We start from the raw sequence: 4,904 nt of genomic DNA, 5'->3' as shown, positions 1-4,904 counted from the left end.
CGTTAAAATATTGAATCAAACATGTACATATTTTTCATAAATGTTTCGTATTTTCAAATTTCGATCACATAAATCGATTCGCGAACGCCTGGAAGTATGTCTCAATCAAAATTTTATGTAACATACGTGGTTCATATTGTAGTTTTAATTTCTATCGGAAATTGGACAGAATAGAAAACAATACTATAGAAATATAAAATTTTATGAATTACATTGTTCATAATTTTAAATTTTTATGTCAATATTGTGTAGATTTTAGACTATTGAAATTAAGTCAATAAGTTTAATCCTATAAATAAGAATAAGTCAAACATTTAAGTTTACTCCTATCCAATCAGATAGAGATGAATAAGGATATCTTTCCATTATTGAAGTTGAGACACTGATTGATCAGGACTTGGTAAAATATTTAAGATTAGGGTTTGGTAAAATATTTAAGATTAGGGCTTGGTAAAATATTTAAACATGGTAGATTTATTTTAAATAAAATTTAATATTGGGCGAGAGATTTAATTTTTTTTATTTTTATTTTGAGTAAATATTATTTAAATGTTTTATATAATTTTTAGTGAACATAAACAAATTTTGACTTTGATGACAAACAAATAAGCTTAAACATCATACTGACCTATAAAATAAAATAAGCATCTGGACTCCACAACAAATTTTAAACATAATTTTTTTTTATTCAATCAAATACGAATAAGAATGTAACGATGCCATTGGCATTTCCAATGACAACTCGATCAGTAATAGATATTTCAATCTGTAGTTATTTTCTCGGAGTCATTTAATATGACCTGTTTATTAACAAACACACAATTGAGTACTGGAAGTACTAAATCGATGCTGCGACCTGCATTATTTCAATAATGCAACACCCATTATTGACTTAGCATATTTCAATGATGCAACACCCATTATTGACTTAGCATTCATGACAAATTTCTTTGTCAGATGTGAACCGATTAAATTTACATTTCAAATTTCGATAGCAATCTAATTGCGCCAATCCAAAGCATAAGAGCCTTCTGGTCAAGCAGTGCTCTAATCCAGGGCTGATCGTCTGCCTGCAGCAACGTAAAGGACCGTCAGTTTTTGTAAAACTAAAGAGAATACTTTAAAAATTATTAAGAGTATGAGTTTTCTGTTTCTGACCTGATCTCTAATTAGTGACTTGAATCCAGGCCGCGTTACCCGGAATGCCCTGGGTCACTGGAAACAGCATGTAATAAGAGGCTGGTGCAATATTCCCATTGGGAGGAGCTGTAACAGCGACGGAGTACCTATTGGCTGCCACGCGAACCGCCGCCGCCAATTTCAGCCTCAGCATTCGCTGACCCTGAGAATACGAATGCGTCGAGTATGGCGCACTCAGAAGATTCATTTCCAATGCTGTGAGCGGACCAGGAAGAGTAAAAACTACCGTAAATGTCCGTCCATGGCGAACGCGAGCAGGGGCATTCGTGATCTGGGGGCGTCTAGCGTTAAAACTCTTGTGGAGATACGGAGGCAAGAAAGCTTCCACTCTCAATTCCGTAGGAAAGGCGCCAGTGAAAGTATAGAACAGATGAGTATTACTCCCCGCAACCAACACACGACCGTCGGGCAGCAAATTGGCAGTGGAATGATACACGCGAGGGATGGCAGTCGCTTTCATGACAGCAAATCTGTGCCGTACGGGATTGTATATGACGGGATTCAAGATCGGTTGCGAGGCAGCGCCGTAGCCCTGAGATCCTCGCAACGCGCCGTTGATTATAAGCACTTCGCCAGAAGGAAGAATTATCATATCGCCCATGCATCGTCTCATGGGCATATTCGACATGGCCCAAGCAGGGGCCTTCGCGGTGATCACCATTCTCCCGCATGAGGGAGAGGTCAGAAGTTGTTTGGCGGGCTGTCGAAAGGCCCCAAACTGGGCCCCTCCGCAGACAAGGACCTCGGCAGCCTGGTAACCGCTCGGGCCGTCGAGCGGGAGAAGCACCGAGCTGCCTCCCGAAGGGTAATTTCTTGGCTCCCCGGGTATGGTAGGGAAATTGCGGACAACGGCCCGGGTATTGTAATTCAATTCAATGGAATCTCTGTTTGCGAAAATATAAAGATTTCCGTTGGGCAGAAGATGTACGAACGGATAATAGTTGTCGTTTTGTGCATCATTGGTGGCTCTCAGAAATGGCAGTGAAAAGCTTCCTTCTCCTCTCGCTTTCGGCACGAATTCGTAAGTGAAAACCGCTCTGCCTCCCACGACGATTACTCTGCCGTCAGGCAGGAGCTGATCGGTCGCATACCACCGCGGTTCGGCTAACGCTGTTTTGGGATCCTCGACCCAGTCGCAGGCTCCAGCCGCCGGACAGGGTGCGATTCTCCTCAACTTCCGCCCACCGTCCAGGTTCCCGCCGGTCTGTAGCAGCGTTCCGTCGGGCAGAAACTGTCCCGACGAACACCATGTATCGGTCTGAATGAACAGCGGGCGTATCCCGTTGTTGGCGAGGTTTAGCATAACGCTGTGGGCCGTGCAGTCGCGCTGGAGAATTTGGTCCAGTGGATTAATTCTGCATCTTCCGTTGGGCAATTTTATCTGAGACGGGCCGATGTTGGTCCGGTCCAGCATAACGACTGTGTTGAAACGGGTAACTGCAGTGTGCATCGATGATATTCCAGCACTCTTTACCAGCAGTTGCCAGTCACCCACAGACGCAGCTCCTTGACCTTCGGCCAGAAGCCACAGCCATGAATTCACCAACAGTAACAGACAAATCCATCGCAACATTTTGAGCTTCGCTCTCACCACCATGCTTAGGTCTGCGAATACAGTGAACAAACTAACAGATTGGAGGCTTAAGTAGAATTTGCATGACGGTGTTGTCGGCCTGCCTCGATTAACTAAATTTGCACGCCACTATATTGAATTGGACGGCCACTTTGAACTTATCAAAGGGCAGATGTCACGAGGCAGTTAACTAACTTATCTAAAATTTGAAGTCCATTGCAAGATACCTAGCAGCTAGCTGTATGGACTTTTAATAATGTTTGCCACTGCACATGAACAGAAACCTTGTGGTTGTCATGAAGCAAACGTGCACAGCAGCATGATTGTCCGTGTTGACCATCGTATTTTAATGAAATTAAACTAAAAACAATATCTCAAGTCTCAATAAATAAAACATTAGATTCGATATGCAGGGCCACAATTTTTTGACATTCTCTCCGCTGGAATCTGGAGTCATTCCAAGCTTTGCTGATTGGTTGGACTCATCCCGTTAATTCCAAAGTCAAAGGTTGTCTAGGGTTTCGATGCTGTACAAATTTTTGTATCCTCTCTACTGAAATGCGAGGTAATTCCAATCTTTCTTGACTGTTCCCAAATTCAAGGATTCTCAGACTCAGTCCGTTTATTCCGAATTGAATGGTTGTCCCCATGATGGTTGGACGAACCCAAACGATCTGAAATATTCATGAACAGTCAATATGGAGGTATATTTTAAAGGAACGGAACGGAACGGAACCAGTTCTTATCCAAGAGACAAGTTCTGCTCTTATCTTATATGCAAGGATGTAGAGTAGAAAAAGTCCGGTCTGGCCTATTGTTTTTGGCGACTAAGTACACGAGCAGATACGGATTGGCTGGAATTACTCGTGACTTTAGATTTCGACATAATGAATGCTTACTGATCTTAGATTTCGACGTAATGAATGCTCAGTTCTAGCAGCAAAAGCCATCCACCCCGGATCACTGATGTGGTTATATTTAGATGACATGTATGTTTTTTAAATTATAAAATATGGATATGGATATGGATATGTACCTGAGTTCTTTTTCGCGTAGTTTAACGAGGCCGAGGAGTTTCTTTGAAAGTTATGGGAATTTCAGTTATATTTAGAGAAAATCTCGCAAGGATTTTTGTAAATCCACGTTATAGTTGTTAAACTTTAAAATTTTAGGTGCCTTAGATGTTTTCGATAGTGCTGAATCCATTTCCACCATCAAAAACACGATTTAAACACTGCCTCTACAAGATTTTTTTTATTTTTTTTGCCCGCCATTTTTGACCGTCTAGACAATTCCTCCGCCTCGTTAGATGACTCCTTTTTTTTCCTCAACGATGTAAGTGTTTACCAAAATTTTGGATGTTTCTAACTTAGTTATGCAGTTGAGGTTCATAAATATATTTATAACAGACAAATAAGTTGGAATTGAAAGAGACGATCATTTTTTAATTTATGTAATGTATTAATTTTTTAATATTAGAAAATTTACACATTAATAAATTATTAATTTTTATTTGCACTAGTTAAATTATAATGGAGGGAATCATCTTTCTTAGTCAGGATAACAATGAAATTATCACTTCCAAATCTAAGTAGAAAACTGAGATATTATAATGATAAATTCTAATCTTTTAAACAAAAAAAAATCTTTCTCCTTAATCTCATGAGCTTTAGAGCGAAACTTGGGCTTGATCAATTGGTTAATAGCTTCCACATAAAAGACTTTAAAAATGAAAAACACTTTTTTTTATATTATCCATTTTACACCGACATTTACTTTGATTTTCCAAATATTTATTACACTCTCAACTTTCTTGACCTTTTAAATCCATAAAATTATGATAATTTAAGAGTACTGCACTCACTTTTTTATTTAAATATAAAAATAAAATATTAAACCATCTTTATTTATCTCTTACATTCTTAAAATCCAATAAACCATATAAATACTAAGAAACTTTAATCTTCCGGCTTTTTATCACTAACTTTTTTTAAATTAAAAAAAATCCCTACTTTTTAATATATTCTTTTATATATATATATATATATATATATATATATTTCCATTTAACTTTTTGCTTTTAAATAATAAAACACTTCACTACTTACCCACATTTCCAAACAAATGTCAA

General features: G+C 38.6%; 1 pseudogene across 1 annotated transcript; it reads right to left on the bottom strand.

The window, feature by feature from the left end:
- Positions 1 to 784: 784 nt before the first annotated feature.
- On the bottom strand, positions 785 to 2,789 carry LOC149208529 (aldehyde oxidase GLOX pseudogene; annotated as a pseudogene). Its single transcript, XR_016252136.1, has 2 exons — positions 1,159 to 2,789; positions 785 to 1,070 (listed from the first exon to the last, which is right to left on the bottom strand). The product of XR_016252136.1 is annotated as an aldehyde oxidase GLOX pseudogene (transcript).
- Positions 2,790 to 4,904: the final 2,115 nt, after the last annotated feature.

The sequence above is a fragment of the Pinus tabuliformis genome, chromosome 1_2 (assembly GCF_031772625.1).
Source record: "Pinus tabuliformis cultivar Carrire ecotype Pingquan chromosome 1_2, CPIR1, whole genome shotgun sequence".
NCBI lineage: Eukaryota > Viridiplantae > Streptophyta > Pinopsida > Pinales > Pinaceae > Pinus > Pinus tabuliformis.
This window is presented reverse-complemented; position numbering and strand designations above follow the sequence as displayed.